Source organism: Bactrocera oleae, chromosome 6 (genome assembly GCF_042242935.1).
Source record: "Bactrocera oleae isolate idBacOlea1 chromosome 6, idBacOlea1, whole genome shotgun sequence".
Lineage (NCBI taxonomy): Eukaryota > Metazoa > Arthropoda > Insecta > Diptera > Tephritidae > Bactrocera > Bactrocera oleae.
The window spans coordinates 28692135-28707729 of NC_091540.1; the positions used below are offsets into that span (position 1 = coordinate 28692135).

Here is a 15595-nt window from a genome sequence, read left to right on the forward strand (position 1 = left end):
TTAAGTTTGTCGTCACTGGAGCAACGCCTAGCAGCAGGGTTGCTCCGTATCCTCCTGACCCGTGCTGGCATCGAGTCCAACCCGGGCCCCGAGGTATTCTACTGCTGCGTATGCGCAAAAAGGCTCCATCCAAATTCCACCTCGGTTAGGTGCAATACATGCAATGGATGGAGCCATCTTAAGACCTGCTCGGGCCTTAAGACACACAGGGAGTGGACCACGAGTTACGTGGCCCCATGCTGTCAACGCAATAATGCGACATCTGCCTCAACGGCCGTGCAACCTGCACCATGTTCGCGCACTGCGTTGCCACTCCAGTCGAGTGGCCAAAATAGGACCTCCACGGTCCTAAGGAGCTCACAAAGACAGCATAACTCCCAATCTGAACAACCTCCCCCCCCCCACCTTCATCCAGCTCCAATCCCCGTGCGAGAACCACACAGCAACTCCTGGTTCCTCGCACAGTCTGTTCCGTGTGTCAGACCATAATACGCCGGAATGTCACATCAGTCAAGTGCAATTCTTGTACTGGCTGGTGTCACTTTCTGTCGTGTTCTGGCCTGCGCACCACACGAGAGTGGAGTGCGTCGTATGTTGCCCCATGCTGTGGGAGTCTGCCCCCGCAATCACAAACAGTGGCGTCGCCAACCAACACCATAGTGCGACAACCGCCCATGCGGATAGCACAGCTGCAACAACCACCACCTACACGCACCCCACTCACCCCCAGGATCACGACTGGACACCCGCGACAAACGCGACTCTTACAATTTAACTGCAACGGACTCCAGAGCAAGATCGAGGAGATAGTTGCATTTATGAGCCGGGAGCGCGTAACGATAGCTGCGGTCCAAGAAACCAAGTTAAACAGCCGCTCAGATCTTCTGAGTTGTGCAGGTTTCAACGTTTTACGTAAGGATCGCGAGCGAGATAATGGTGGAGGCCTAGCCTTCATATTGCACAACACCGTGCAATATCGTCTAATCGATGTTGACATCGACCGCAGGGACACTACCCTAGAATGTCAGGGAATAGCTGTCCGGTCAGGCGATGTCGAGCTCGAAATATTTAATATATACATCCCCCCAGTTACATGTTGCCCAACAGGATATCACCCGAATATAGATGCGCTACTTCGTGGTGAAAACCGTCTGGTGCTAGGCGACTTTAACGCGCATCACGATCTTTGGCATTCCTGCCTGTCAAACGATCGTAGGGGGATGGAGCTGGCGGAACAGATAGACGATTCGACATTCTGCACAATGAATGACGAAGCCCCCACCAGAATTATGGACACCTGTAATAGCTCGCCAGATATTACCATCGCTAGCGGTGGTCTGATAAATAGTATAACCTGGCGACCTATGCTAACTCTTGCATCAGACCATCTGCCCATAATTATCTCGATCGAGAAACCTCCTGACTTTATTTCTGTGGATAACCGCACCTATGTTAACTTTAACAAAGCTAACTGGGTCGGCTTCACAGAATTTACTGAGAGCACCTTCAACGCACTATCCATTCCTACGGACGTCATCGTTGGCGAGCGTCAATTCCGCAAGGTGATCGCTGCTGCTACAGCTCGCTTCATACCGGCTGGAAGAATAGCGGAACTCCGCCCTAATTTCCCAGCCGAAGCAGCTGTATTAGCAAATGAGCGCGACACCTTACGCCATGCCGATCCCTGTGATCCCCGAATAAGGGATCTCAATTTGGAGATTCGGCAAATGGTAAACCATCATAAGCGGACAAAATGGATAGAGCACCTGAAGTCCTGCAACCTCTCCACCGGTGTGAGTAAGCTTTGGACTACTGTCAAGGCCCTGTCAAATCCGAGGAAACATGACGATCGGGTTGAAATCCAATTCGATGGCCATGCCTCCTCGGACCCGAAGAAGTGCGCGAGCTACTTTAGCCGGCAGTTTATACTGCACCCTTCGACCGACAAGGCCAAACGATGTGTTACCCGACGGTTGCGCAAAATGCCAAAAGACTGCGCACCACTTACTTTCACCGATGAGGAGGTTCAGAATGTCATCAAAAAGGCGAAATCGTCCAAATCCATCGGCCCTGACGGAATAAACATGCTGATGTTAAAACATCTAGGCCCAACGGGAGTAAACTACCTCACCAAGGTCCTCAACCTGTCGATATCCACTCTTCAAATACCCGATGTGTGGAAAGTCGGAAGAGTGGTCCCACTACTGAAACCTGGGAAACCCGCCAACAAAGGGGAGTCTTATCGCCCGATAACTCTCCTTTCCCCAGTAGTGAAGACACTTGAGGCCTTGTTACTCCCGTCATTCACCCACCACCTGAGCCTAGCAGACCATCAGCATGGTTTCCGTAAAGTGCACAGTACCACCACAGCACTTAGCGTCATAAACGCCCAGATAGTTCATGGCCTGAACCAGAAGCCACCCTGCGAGAGGACGATCCTCGTAGCGTTGGACTTGTCAAAAGCCACCAGCGGGAATTTCAATGACCTCGTACGCAGATGACTGTACGATATTGACGTCGGGCAATGGAATCGATGGCATGTGTTCAAAAGTAAACGGCTACCTCTCCGATCTTTCTCGCTTCTTTTCTGCAAGGAACTTAACACTCTCCCCCACTAAATCCACAGCGACCATCTTCACCAATTGGACGAAGGAGTACAGACTGGACCTGAACATTTCAGTCGATGGCACAAAAATTCCGACAGTAAATAACCCTAAAATTTTAGGCGTCACTTTGGACAGTCTGTGCTCTTTCACTCCTCACACGACCGCGATAACTGCCAAAGTACAGAGCCGCAACAAAATCCTCAAGTCGCTTGCCGGCAGCTCATGGGGAAAGGACAAAGAAACGTTGTTGGCAACATACAAGGCAATCGGCCGGCCGGTCCTCAATTATGCAGCCGCAATATGGTCGCCTGGATGTAGTGACACGCAGAATAAGAAGCTCCAGACTTGTCAGAACACTGCACTCCGGACTATCACGGGGTGCCTCTTGATGTCCCCAATCGAACACCTACACAGCGAGGCCCGTATGCTTCCGGTTAAGGAACATAATGAGCTCCTCTCCAAGCAGTTTCTGCTGGGATGTTTTCGCAGAAACCACCCCTGCAGACTCCTGCTTGCAGCGGAGCAGCCTCCTAGGAACATCAAGAGGTCCTTCCTTGACTACGTCGACGACATCAGACAGCACGTCGACCAGACTTCGGACGCAACTAACTTCAGACAAGCACTGACCGCCATTCACAGTGGAGCCATTAACACCTTCACCGACTCCCTTTCAGTGAATGGCGTAATACGAGTCAAACCACCACCCATTGCAGACACAGAGCTCGAGTTGCCTCGCGAATCTAGAGTGACCCTCGCGCAACTTCGTTCTGGATACTGTAGCAGGTTAAACTCCTACCTATCCAGAATAGACCCCGACATACTAAACACATGTCCTGCATGCAATGAGTCTCCGCATGACACTAACCACCTCTTTGCATGCCCTACAAACCCCACTCATCTAACACCCCTTTCCCTATGGTCCGACCCCGTCGAAACAGCTCGTTTCCTGGGCCTTCCGTTAGATGACCTCGACGACAACGAATCTAGAATTTATCACCCAAACGGGGATTAGATAATCGTTATAACAACAACAACAACAACCAGCAGACTACTATGTCTGTAAGAACTTTTCAAAATTTGAATTTTACAATCATGTATGTAATATGTAAATATGCATAATATAATAGAAATATTTTAGAAAAGGATAAAATATCAGAAATATTTTGTGCAACTTAAATTTGAAAAAGTGATATGAAGGAATGCAATCAATTTATTAACTCGCGTTCTATATTGAACAGCACTGGAAATAATTTGGCATACGACCATATGCTGTGGCCATGGTTCCTGCTCTGTAATAAAATATGCCGTAAGTTTTGAAAATATAAATTCCTCTTATAACTGTGTTAAGAATATTAGCTTTCGAACTGACCATAGCATAGGCCGAATTGTAGCTTCGAATATTGTTTTTGGTTTTTCTTTTTCTAATTCATCAATAGATGTGAGACCGTCATATAATGAATTAAAAATATATTGAACAGCACTGGAAATAATTTGGCATACGACCATATGCTGTGGCCATGGTTCCTGCTCTGTAATAAAATATGCCGTAAGTTTTGAAAATATAAATTCCTCTTATAACTGTGTTAAGAATATTAGCTTTCGAACTGACCATAGCATAGGCCGAATTGTAGCTTCGAATATTGTTTTTGGTTTTTCTTTTTCTAATTCATCATTAGATGTGAGACCGTCATATAATGAATTAAAAAAATAATAAGTTAATAGTAAAAACATTGGATTTTTTCTGTAGACACGAGTAAGCTGCCAGCAGTGTTACCAGCTTGAATTGTAAAAAATACTTGTTTGTGACTTTAAAAGGTGGATGATTTCACTATGTTTAAATTGGTAAGGTAGATCTATCAACTTTTTTTCGTGGTTTTATTAATAAAAACAAATAATTTTAATTTTATAACTATTTCAAAGAAACTAACAAGAATGAACTAAATTATGAATTTTTACAGTAAAAATAAAAACGAATTGTCGGCTGAACAGCGGGATTTAACTGAGGAATTATTGTAATCAGAGTTATTAAATTATTTTTATTAAATATGAAATTAAATTTTACTTAAAATTAATAAATTTTTTTATATCAATACAAGCTTTTTATTATTTTATTCTTTAAAAAAATACATATTTTGGTTAAATAATTTGAAGTGAGCTTCAGTGGGTACAGGTTGGTCAGAGCTTTCTTTAATAAATTTTTTTGTATGTAGAAGTCCTTCCAAAGTATTAGTAGATAAGTTATTACGACTAGTAGTTTTCAATAGATTTGCTTTACAAATTCAATCAACAGGGGAAACATTTGTGAATTATTGCCTTTTTTATCAGTGATTAACTTTTTCCGTATTAAAAGAAAACGTCATGTGTCTTAATAACTCCACTCTCGACTATTGTTTACTAACAATTATGACGTATGACTGTTATATATTAATACATATATAATACTTATGTAAATACATAATCTACATTAAAATAGATAAAATAAAAATAAGAGTGAAGTTAACTGAGTATCGAATTATTGCAAAAATATGGTCCCCGATTCCTCATTGCTACAAAAATAAAGGAGCACGCAGTGTGCGAATCAAATTCCTATCAAAAATAAATAATTTGATTGGTGATAAAAAGTAAAGGTCTTAACATATTATTTTTACAAAAATAAAATTAAACAAGTTGGTAGATCTACCTATAAGTAGGTAGAGTTGGTAACACTGGCTGAGAGTAAGAGAACAATCTTACGCCGGTGACTGTTTGAAGCATTCGTGTGCTACTCAATTGCATATTTTCTCTATATCTTTGTCTCTTCACTTTCTCCCTCTAATACTGCGTTCAGATGGGGCTCTTTTGTCGCTCGTTACCTGCAAATTCTCTTTTGGTGTCGCTCTGTGCATTCACTCAAGCGAAAATAATCCAGCAACTCGAGTCGAGTTTTTCTGTCACTCCTTTCCATAAAATTTTCGCAACTATTAGAGCGGTTCGGCTTGGCGACACTTAGAGCGTGTCGCATGGTTCATTTGTATGTTGGTCTCACATTTTGCTTACAAGAAATTACAATAAATGTGGTAGAACAATATACATAACACCCGATTAAAGAAATACTTAAGTTGGGAATTTTCTAATCCACAAGAATGTTTTTAATATGCTACTAATATTTTCAAATCCAAATTTATGACACGAATTTTCTAATATTTCAAGAAGTATTAGGTTAGGCTAGGAGGTCGATCCTAAGAAGGATCACACTTTGACAGTTTAAACGCCGATCCATTGTGGGTCCTAAAAACTTCTATAAGCTGGATCAAAAGACCCTTAAATGTCGACAAAGCACTTTGTGGCTATAACAAATTTGTTTAGACGGCTAATATTCATTTCGGCTAAGTATTCAGATCCGCCGAAAGTGTGATTGCCGAGAAGTTTCAGTCTCAGCCTATCAAAAGCCAGACAGTGCAGGAGAGAGTGCCGGGATGTCTCCACCCCACCGTCCTCCATACATTTTTTGCAACTAGCATCGGGTAGTTTTCTAAGCTGTACCGCGTGAATGCCCATTGGACAGTGTCCAGTGAGAACTCCTACCATAGCGGCGAGATGCACTTTGCTCAAGGCGAGAAGTTCCCCCAACTTTCTGCGCTCCACTCTTGGCCAGAAGGATCTCGCGATCGCACAGCGTCTTGGTCGTCGACCAGCGTCTGCTGAGAGCCGTGAGGTCCATTGATCCGATAGAGCTCCAACTCGATCCCATTCCGAGCGGGTCAAGGGTGGACCCCCTGGCTAGCTCATCGGCTTTGCAGTTGCCAGCGATTCCGCTATAACCAGGCACCCAAACGAGCCTTATGTTGAAGTGGCCAGATGCTATTTCTAGTAAAGACAGATACTCCTTGATCCTTTGATTGCACGGTTCGCTCGCTAGTTTTGCCGCCCCGCTGTCGCAGTAAATGGTCACTTCTCTAAACGAGGTTGCACTACTTAGCAGGACTTCTACCGCCACCATGATAGCAGCCATATCCGCCTGAAAAGCACTACAGTGGCTTGAAGCTAAGATTGGCGGAGTGCTCCTTACAGAAACACCCCCTTCAACCTTCCCTCCGTAAAAAAAGCTCACCGCGTATCTTCTCCAGCGGCTTCTTCCCAACCATATCTCCCTCGTCGGAATATGAGCATAGAAAAAGCCATCTCGAGGAAAGGAGGAAAGAATTTCAGCATGTCGTTGTTGGGACCTCCTAATAAGCCCAGCTTTCCTTATCCTTGGAGCACACTTTGCAGCAATGCACCTACCGGCAATGTTCATAGGTGCTATGTTTAAAATAGCATTAAGAGCTATCGTTGGTGTGGTTCGCAGTACTCCAGAGATTCCGATGAGCGCCGTTCTTTGGACCCACTCAAGCTTTTGAGCTCTTTAGAGCGCCTTCCACCAGACGAACACACCATAGAACATTATTGGCTTGAATACGGTTTCGTAGAGCCAGAACACCACCTTTGGTGAGAGTCTCGAGCTTTTTCCTAAAGCTCCCCTGCAGCAATATAAGGCGACCGATGTCTTCTTAATTCTCTCCTTAATGTTTGCCCTCCATAAAAGTTTTCTATCCAGGATAAGCTCTAGGTATTTCACTTTATCAACAGGTTGAAGTCGTGAACCCCCGAAGGAGGGGAGAAGCACGTTTGGGATCTTATACCGCCTAGTAAATAAAACCATTTCGGTTTTACTTTGGTTGAGAAATTTTCCCTTAACCATAAGAACCACATCATCAGCATAGGCTATCGCCCAACAGCCTTGTTCCTTGAGTTCTATAAGTAGGTCGTTTGCCACCAATATCCAGAGCAGTGGGGAAAGTATCCGTCCCTGCGGAGTTCCTCTGAAAACCTTTTTGGTTGACTTGGTTCTACCCCACTCCGCTTCAACAGTTCTGTCGCAAAGAAGACTAAAAATGAGATGCTTGAGGTTCGATTCCACCTCAAACTTTTCCAGAGCTTTAACCACTGCCTCTGGTCGCACGTTATTGAAGGCCCCCTCGATATCGAGAAAAGTGCCCACAGCGGGAAGTATTACAAACCTATAATTTTTTAACTGCAAATATTTTTCTATTTATTATAAAACATTCATGAATTAATTACAAATCTTATTTTAAATTTTATTTAAAATGATATTCGAACTAAATCCTTTGCTATTAAAAGAAAAAATTATGAAAGCATCGTTTAGAATTCATTTATGTATACATGTATTTTATATTACATTAAATACCGCTAAATGTTATTAAACATTTAAATTAAACATTTTTGAGTATCTTTATTTTCTTCTTATTCACAATATTTCTATTATTCTATGGATAGATTTTTTGCATATTACATACAAAAAATAGATAACGAAATTCAAATATTCATTTGAAACCGAACGCTATTGCAGCTATGAAAAGAATTTCAATATGAAAAGGCATGCTGAATTACGTAGCAGCGAACTGTTACGAACAAGAACACAAGGCGTGCCACCCGAGCGGCACGGTCCGTTCGTCTTTCCTCGTCGTCCCCTCGCTCGCAAAAAACCGGTTTGGGCGACAAAAGAGGCCGTGTGGGAACTAGGACTAAGCTATTTACGGTAAGGCATGATGAAATAGATGTGTACACATCGACGACGCTACACTTCCAAAAATTTTTATTAATTAAATGAATGACTGATTAGCTATAAATATCGTCTTCAGAACATACTGTTATGTTCATAATTTTGTTTACAAATTGAAAATAAAAAACAAATAAACTCAACAATAATAATGGAAGTAATGGGTTATCGTCAAAACACACGAAAAAACTATCTCTCAAATTAAAGTGCTGTTGATGTCGATTCAACCAACTAATTTCCATTGGAAAAAACATGGTAAAACCTATCAAACAACGCACTTAAAATTTAACTAAAAATTTCTAAATCACGAAAATAAAATACACGTTGTCAATTCAACTTTCGTTAGAAGTTGCAACAAGCCAAACGCATGGAAAGAAAACGGAAAAAAATTTATTCACTTCTTATTTCGTTGTTTTAGTTGATATTGTCGATTAAACCAGCTACCTAAAATTAACCTTTGAGAAAAAGTTTCTAACTCGACCAATTAAAACGAATAATATCAAATGTTATTTCCACTTGAATGTGTTTTTTTCATAAACAATACTTGAAATTTAAGGTGCATTAAAAATGTAATTGTTACAGAATTCAGTGTTGCAACACGCAAGCTCCAAACACAATTAAAAGTGGAAAAAACAAACTAAGGGCGTTTTCGGAAATTCAAACTGCGAAGTATGCAAGATGCAACCAGTTCGAAAATTCAAATCTGGCATTTTTACCAAAATTGAAAGTTCAAAGAAGCATCACTATCGTAGCTGTTGCGCAAAACCGAGAGAACTTGCAACATTTAAAAATTAGTTATAAAAAATGTCATTGTAAGTTATTTAAGTTAAATATAATTTTAGCATTATTGTTTTATTATATTTCTAGATTTTTGATTTAAAATTTTATATGATATAGATAAAAGAGAATGCATCAACAGCACTAAAGCTATTCCACAGAGCATGTTCTCCAATTTTGACCACAAATTATATTTCAATTTATTCAACTCCGACGACTAATATTCAGCTATGAAACCAGGAATATTGCTTCTAAGCCATTGCTGGATGGTTTTTGCCTTGTGTGTTGGTGTAGAATCTTGCTGGAAGATTCAATGCTTTAGGGTTTTTGGAAGTTTCTTCTTCATTATTTCCCATTTCTTTATGTTTCACTTTACGATTTCTGTAAAAACGTTTAGCAATGCTGCCAAATCGAATCGCTTCCGAATTTACAATTTTTCGGTGTTGTTATCTGCGTTTTCATGTAGACCGATTTCTGTAGCCTTCCATAAATAATAATCCTGTTTCAGCATTCAACTCAAGCATAACTGCAACTATTATCCACTTCCGCAATAGGGGTGCAGTTTAACTTATGCAACAAGTCTGAAAAAACCATTTGAGTTTACGACTTATGAAAAATTTAAGCAACAATACCACTGGATGAAGTTGAGGACTAGAAAAGCAGCGATGATCGATTTCAAATCGTAGGCAGAGAATTCAGCATTTTAAAGATAAATTGTAGTAAACTAGTCATAAATAAAGGAATAATATGTTTACAAATTGTTTTACCTTTTACGATTATTAAATACCTTGCCTGCTTAAGGAAGCATGAGCGTGTTCTTTATTGATATTCTTAGAGCTGACTTTTTTTATAGATATTTTATTTATATTCGGGCCTATTCCCTTTGTCGTTTCCAAGTTGTTGTCGTTGTTGTATGCATATTGTAAAGGATTTCTCAAGAAATCGGCTATTTTTTATTTCACTTGTGAGTTCGATCACTAGTTTCGTTATTCGAGTTTAGAACTTAGTGTTTATAAGTTAATTGCTCTTTACTAAGCAGCACTCTAATTAGTACTGTGCCTGCTGCACAATCCGGCATCCTTATATAGTAGATATTTAACAAAACTTCACAACTAAAACATTCTGGCAACTAGAGACACATTTTAAATCGATGGTATTTCTTCCCGAAGAAGTTCGGAAGTTTTTTAAAAATGGCAAATTTTTTTCGCACCGCAGATAGACAAGGCTAAGACCCCTATTACGGAAGCAGCGTGGATTATAGTTGCGTTATGCTTGCGATAAATACTATAACGAGATTGTTATTTGCGGAAGGCTAAAGAAGCCAGTCTACTTCAAAACGCAGATAACCCAGAGTATTGCAAAAACAGTCCTACAAGACTGAGCTCACCAATTCACTATTACACTTGTTAAATTTCACCTCTTACACCACTACATATTTAAAGCTAACATTTTGTTTTTAACCTCAAAGTTCTGTTCAAAGAGTAGCAACATTCATCATACACAATATTAAGCCATTCAATTATATAAAGTTGTGTCGATAGCGCAAAAACAACAATTTATCAAAAGTAATTGGATCTATAATGTCAAAATCAGCCGTTTTGCTTTGCATTGTTTTGATTTTATAATTCAAAAATAAATTGTTCATATATTTCAACCTATATAACCTTACCGTTATAAACTGTGCATTATGCCTAAGATATGACCCATCACTTTGGAAATTATCTGAAGTCATACATCATAAAGATCAATATCGTTGCTGCCAACTTTATCTAAAACCTTTGAGAATGTACTCATAAATAGGCTCAAACCAATAATCGATCGTAAACATCTCATACTAGCACATCAATTTGGCTTTCGTGACCTCTATTCAACAATTGATCAGGTGCAATAAATTGTTAATTTCGTTGAAAATACATTAGATAAAAAGAATGTTTGTTTGGCGGTCTTCTTAGACGTGTCTCAAGCTTTTGACAAAGTTTGGCACCAAACAATATTGCGAAATAATTGCTTCCTACTTAAAATATAGATACTTCCGCATTCAACAAGTATACATCCTACTCTAACTGGCAACCGATAGACGCAGGTATTCCCCTCGGAAGCGTGTTGGGGTCAATGCTTTATTTGCTTTTTACCAGTGACATCCCAACTGACCCAAGTTATGTAACAGCGTTAAGTCGACTTTATATTGAAAAAAAACCTCCAATTTATATTATAAATAATACTCCCATACCACATCATAACAGTTCTAAGTGCCTAGGTATCACCTTAGATGCTAAGCTTCGTTGAAAAGACCATGTCAAAAAAAAAAGGATTGAGCTTAATATGAAATTTGCTAAACGTTACCACCTAGTGGGCAGGAGATCCAGTTTTTCAGTCCAAAACAATCAATTTGTAAAGCCAGTTTGGGCCTACGGAGCCCAAATATGGGGTTGCTCAAGTCAAAGCTCTATTGCCTGCAATCAGCCCTTTTAAAGTAAGGTACTAGGGACTTTAGTTATTGCTGCTTGGTACATTAGATCTACTGACCTACACCGTAATCTAGGCGTGAATTCAGTGGTACAGGAAATAACCAAAATTGCAAAGTCTCACGAACTGAGGCTTAGACAGCATGTTAATGAGGAGGCTTCAAGACTCATCGAAACTGCTGGACGAGAAATCCGGTTGAAACGCACGAAGCCTTCCGAGCTAGCAAGGGAACAGTAGCAGCAAATGTATTTCATAAACATTTAGCTTTAATAAACTTCAACCAATGAAAATGGGAATAGATTGTAAATCACACAAAGTTATTAAAATGTGAACATAAAAATCATGAGATAAACAACAAAATACAGTTTTATTGATACATACATGATTTGCTTTTTTAATACTTATATAATATAATAGTATTTTATTATATTTTAAAGCACGACAAGGCATTTATAAATTAGATACGTACTTTTTTGTTATTTTTATCAATTTTTTAAAAATATAATTTTAGAAAGCAATTGTGATGTGCTTGGTTGTACAAATACAAATTTTTTTAATATGTTCAAACACAACGGTAATGCCTTTGTACTTTGGGGTTTAATTTATTTGTTGAAATTTTACTTTAAGCGCAACCAGTGTAAGTTTTTATTGCGACTTATGTAGTGTAGTATGTGGGCGTTTTTATTGTTTTAATTTTTTTTATCTTTTTAGTTTCGAAAATAGTGATTACCAACAAAATGGTGATTATTTCCCCGATCCTTTTAGGATAGCATTAAGAGGTTATACCTAGTCACGATTTTTAAAAATTCGACTTTTTTTGCAATTTCTTAAAGTATATATATAATATTATATAAGGTGCGCGACAAAATAATAAGGTCAATTCGTAGTTAGTACAGTCTAAGAAAACGGAAATTCCTTGAAAATGGTAACCATAGTAAAAAATAAATGTATATCTAAATGACAGTGAAAAAACCAGCATTAGGACGTAGAAAGATACCGTTAGATTTAATAAAAATGCGTTTATTTAAATAAGTGCACAATAAATTGCGACAAAATGATAAGATCAGTCTTTAAAAAGCCGTTGATTAGTGCGCTGGATATTAGTTTCGATACAGAAAGCTTTTGTATTCAAAACTTGAGTATTAAAAGGAGGAAATGGAACGTAGTAAGTTGCTCTCTGGCTATGTACAAGGACAATTTTCTTCTTTGTGTACTCAGAAAATAAGCATGACAGAAATTGCAAAAAGTTTGTGCAAATCTTTGTGCATCATTTAAAATTTTGTCAAAAACAAAGAAAATTACCGGAAATTAAAAAGTACAGGTCGGCCAAAGATTATGATACCCGTGCTCTTTCCCGAATGGCTTCGAACTCTTTGAAAAGTGCAGCAACAATTAAGAAATATCTTTTATCTAAAAGCATCCATTAGGACAATTCAGAGATCTATCAATGCTCAACCACACATTGTACGATATAAATTAAAAAGAAGTGCCGTATTTAACTAAAGCGCAAGGAGTTCGCTAAAAGGAATATGAGGACCAACTAGCATCAGGTAAACAATTTAAAAATACAAGTACGTTTAAATTAATGCACATATTATTTTTCAGATAATTTTTTCGGCTGAAATTTATTCTTGATGGACCAGACGGTTTCAACTATTATTGGCGAGATTTACGTAAGGAACCAATATGCTTTTCGAAGCGGAATTTTGGCGAAGGTTCGTTGATGGTGTGGGTCGCCAGTGGTACCTCAGAACTCCACTTTTCATCAAATCGGATGAACAACCTGGAGTATCAGAGTGTTCTCTCTGACGGTTTGCTACCTTATCTTGCTGAAAATTCCGACAAAAATTTCATTTTGTAACAAGATAACGCAGCAATTCATGTAAGTGGATCCACAAGGCAGTGGTTTGTAGACCACAATATTGAATTGCTTGACTGTCCAACACGTTCTCCCTAATGAATGTTATGAAGACTGCTAGTTTGCCAGGTGTATGCCGAAAATAAACAGTACGGATCAATTGAAGAACTAAATGTTGCAATTTGGTGACAAATTCGCTCTGACGTAATGCAAAACCTTATAAACTCCATGCCCAACAAAGTTTATAAAACAATGGAAAATAATGTAAATTGAATAAATTAATTATAACTTAAAAATGTTATCATTTTATCGCAATGTATTGTGCACTTATTTAAATAAATTTGAATTGAACTTTAAACTCGTTTTTCTCAAAACTACGTTTTTATAGTCGGTGACTACAATATCTGAAAAAACGTTGAACCGAATTTTTAATGCAAATTAATTTTTTTTCTTACAAAGGTGGCATTTTGTGAGAAAGTGATATTTTTTAAACTAATTTCTTCGATCAACGACAACATTTTTCATAAACTAACAATAATCTATTTAATTTTGTATTTCATATATTGGGAGCGCACACTACTTTATTTTTATTTTAACAAGCCCCGTATGTAAACTGAAATGATTCAAATTGAATAGTACTCACACACATAAGTGTAAACTGTTACGGGCGCAGCATGCATATATCAAAGGCAAGTCAGTCGACACTGCTTTGCATGATGTAGTGTCATGGCTGGAGATAGCTCTCAAGCACAAGTAATTTGCTGTGGGCACCTTCCTCGACATCGAGGGGGCCTTCAACAATGTGCGACCAGAGGCAGTGGTTAAAGCCCTCGAAAAGTTTGAGGTGGAATCTAACCTTAAGCACCTTATTTTTAGTCTTCTTTGCGACAGAACTGTCGCAGCGGATTGGGGTGGTGCCAAGGCCACCAGAAAAGTGAATAGGGGAACTCCGCAGGGGGGAGTACTCTCCCCACTGCTCTGGATAATGGTGGTTAACGACCTACTTATAGAACTCGAGAGGCAAGGCTGTCGGGTGACAGCATACGCTGACGATGTGGTTCTTATGGTTAAGGGAAAGTTCCTGAATACCGTTTACGAGCTCACCGAAGGGTACCTGAACGTGGTATCTAGGTGGGCGAATAGAAGCGGCCTAGCCGTCAACGCAAGTAAAACCGAATTGGTTTTATTTACCAGGAGGTATAAGATACCAAATGTGCCTCTCCCTTCTTTCGGGGGTTCACTTCTTCAGCCTGCTGAGAAAGTGAAATACCTAGGGCTCATCCTCGATAGCAAACTTTCCTGGAGGCCAAATATAGAGGAGAGAGTTAAGAAGGCTTCGGTCGCCTTATACTGCTGCAAAGGTGCTATTGGGAAAAGGTGGGGACTCTCACCTAAGGTGGTGTTCTGGCTCTACGAAACCGTAGTTAAGCCAATAATGTTATATGGTGTGTTCGTCTGGTGGAGGGCGCTCGAGAGGACCACACTGGCTAAAAAGCTTGAAAGGGTCCAAAGAGCGGCGCTCATCGGAATCTCCGGTGCACTGCGGACCACACCGACACTAGCTCTTAATGCTATTTTAAACATAGCACCTGTGGACATTGCCGGTAGGTGCATTGCCGCGAAGTGTGGTCTAAGGCTCAGGGAAGCTGGGCTTTTGAAGAGGTCCGAACAAGGGCACTCCGAAATTCTTTCCTCCTTCAGCGGCATCCCGGAAAATATAGATCACTGCGTCACTGTAGCCACTCGAGGCGGTTCCTTCTCCGCTCATATCCCAACGAGGGACATGTGGGTGGGAAGAAGCCGTTGGAGAAGAGGCGCGGTGAGCTTTTTCACGGATGGATCGAGGCTAGGAGGGAAGGTTGGAGGGGAGGTTTTCTGTAAGGAGCTCTCCGTCAGTCTTAGCTTCAGGCTACCGGATCACTGTAGTGTTTTTCTGGCGGAAGTGGCTGCTATAAGGGCGGCGGTAGAAGTACTGCTGCGTAGTGCAGCCTCGTTTGTAGAAGTGAGCATTCACTCTGATAGTAGGGCAGCAATACTAGCTTTGAGCGCGCGTACCGTGCAATCAAAGCTAGTCAAGGAGTGTCTGTCCTCTTTAGAGGTAGCGTCTGGCTATTTCAACATCAGGCTCGTTTGGGTGCCTGGTCACAGCGGAATCGCTGGAAACTGCAAAGCCGATGAGTTAGCCAGGGGGGGCACCTTTGCCCCGCTCACATCGGAATGGGATCGGGTTGGATCTCCGTTAGCGTCCTGCGCTCTAACTTTGGATCAATGGACCTCGCGTGCACTCAG

At 40.3% G+C, this 15595-nt stretch overlaps 1 long non-coding RNA gene across 1 annotated transcript; it reads right to left on the reverse strand.

The window, feature by feature from the left end:
- Positions 1-3832: 3832 nt before the first annotated feature.
- LOC138857837 (uncharacterized) lies at positions 3833-4458 on the reverse strand. The gene is made up of 3 exons (XR_011397038.1): positions 4216-4458; positions 3976-4135; positions 3833-3895 (listed from the first exon to the last, which is right to left on the reverse strand). It is a non-coding gene; the product is annotated as an uncharacterized lncRNA (long non-coding RNA).
- Between the last annotated feature and the right edge of the window lie 11137 nt (positions 4459-15595).